Source organism: Tupaia chinensis, unplaced genomic scaffold (genome assembly GCF_000334495.1).
Source record: "Tupaia chinensis unplaced genomic scaffold, TupChi_1.0 Scaffold000360_1, whole genome shotgun sequence".
Taxonomy (NCBI): domain Eukaryota; kingdom Metazoa; phylum Chordata; class Mammalia; order Scandentia; family Tupaiidae; genus Tupaia; species Tupaia belangeri.
Genome location: NW_006159856.1, coordinates 2,559,546 through 2,561,416, shown reverse-complemented (window position 1 = coordinate 2,561,416; position 1,871 = coordinate 2,559,546). Strand labels below are relative to the sequence as shown.

Below are 1,871 nucleotides of genomic sequence, written 5' to 3'. Positions count from 1 at the left end.
TTTGTCTTTCAGACGAGTGCACGTGCTGTATTTTTTTCTCAAAAAAAAAAAAAAGAAAAAGAAAGAAAGAAAAGAAACTGTTAATTTGTTCAAATGTTAATTTAGAAAAAGTGTACTAGTAAAATTTGGACCAAAAGGGCACAATGCTAGCTCTGAATCAGGGTCAAAAGGACTTCTGTGAGGCATGCACTGTAGAAATGGACTGCTCACTACCTTTGGGCCTTAACTTCAGAATAAACACATCAAGAACAGTCTAAAAACTACCATGGTCCATTTGTCCACCCAATTCATTTTTTTGGAGACCCAAGTAAATGCATTCAAAAGTCATCTATAGGGACCAGCAGTTAGCGTTAATGGCTATGTTGCTGGACTCCCCCGTAGTTAACTGCGGTTCGTGTCCTGGACCCGGTGGCTTAAAACTCACGCCGGGCGCATGTGTGTGTGTGCCCAAGATCCCGAGAGGAGAATGGAGGAGAAGGGATTGTGGCGTGGCCATCCCCCCTGGGGGGTGATTTCTCGCTTTCTATCTCTGTCTCTCTCTGTCTGGCAAGCGCACGCGCCCTATAGCAAAAACCTCTCAAAAAGAAAAAACAACAAATAAAAAGTCATCTATAAAGCCATAGATACCAAATCATTCACAACAGTTAAAATTTACTAAACATGTCCCTTGAAAACATATGTAGCTGTAACTTCACTCTTTCATAAGCACAAGACTCGTGTCCCTGAAACTTCTTTTTCTCTGTTTGACAAAACGCTGAGTCTTTAATTTTGGAAACCGTAGGGCCAGCAGGTGCTGTGGTGGTTAAGGCAGTGGACTCCCACATGGCCAACCATGGTTCGAGTCTTGGACCCAGAAGCTTGAAAATCACACCATGCACATGTGCATGTGTGCCCAAAATCCGAAGAGGAGAATGGACGAGAAAGGTTATTGCTCCTGGGGGATGATCTCTCACTTTCCTCTCTGTCTTTGTCTAACTCTCTCCAGCAGTACACATGCTGAATAGCAAAACCTAAAAAAAAAAAAAAAGACAAAAGAAAAAACTTGGACATCATGAAGGGTAGAATAGCAGGAGCAGAAGAGAAAAAAATGTCTTTCCTGTTTGAGGATGTATTCAAACAGTGGATAGATTTCTTACAGGATTAGCTATCATGAGAGCTACACTGAGCATTCAGTTGAATTAGACAAAATATTCTAAAAGGTCTAAAATTGTATCAGACACAAATATTGCTAATTCTCCTAAAGTAATAATATTTATGTTGATTAATTTTTACCACATCGAACTGCAACTATGTAACAGATCTCACTTGTAGTATGATGCCTCTTGGGTCAGTTTTCCAATTATGTTTTTTTTTTTCATTTTCAAATGATTTTGTCACATAATGTAAGATAACAAATTTTTTAGTTTCTTTTTTTTTTTTTTTTTGCCACAGGGCACAAGTGCTTGCCAGAGAGAGCCAGAGCGAGAGGGAAAGTGAGAAATCATCCTCCCCTCAGGGGGTGTTAGCCACACCACAGTCCTTTCTCCTCTATGCTCCTCTCAGGATTTTGGTCATGCACACACTTGTGCCGAGCATGATTTCAAGCCACTGGCTGCAGGACTCAAACCACGGTCGACCCTGTAGCACCTTAACTACCAAAACATCTGTTGGCCTCAAATAATTTTTGATAATTTTTAAGACATTTTAAAAATTTACATTTAGAGGGACATCATGCAGTTAGCGTAATGGCTATGTCACTGGACTCCCACAGAGTCGACCGCGGTTCGAGTTCCGGACCCAGTGGCTTAAACTCGCACCAGGCGTGTGTGCGTGCATGCCCAAGATCCCGAGAGGAGAATGGAGGAGAGGGGATTGCGGCGTGGCCATCCCCT

General features: G+C 41.9%; 1 protein-coding gene across 5 annotated transcripts in view; it reads right to left on the bottom strand.

Annotated features, from left to right (window-relative positions):
* Nucleotides 1-1,871, bottom strand: part of GRK4 (G protein-coupled receptor kinase 4) — a 101,439-nt gene that overhangs the window by 49,291 nt on the left and 50,277 nt on the right. The gene's annotated exons all lie outside the window — the stretch shown is intronic.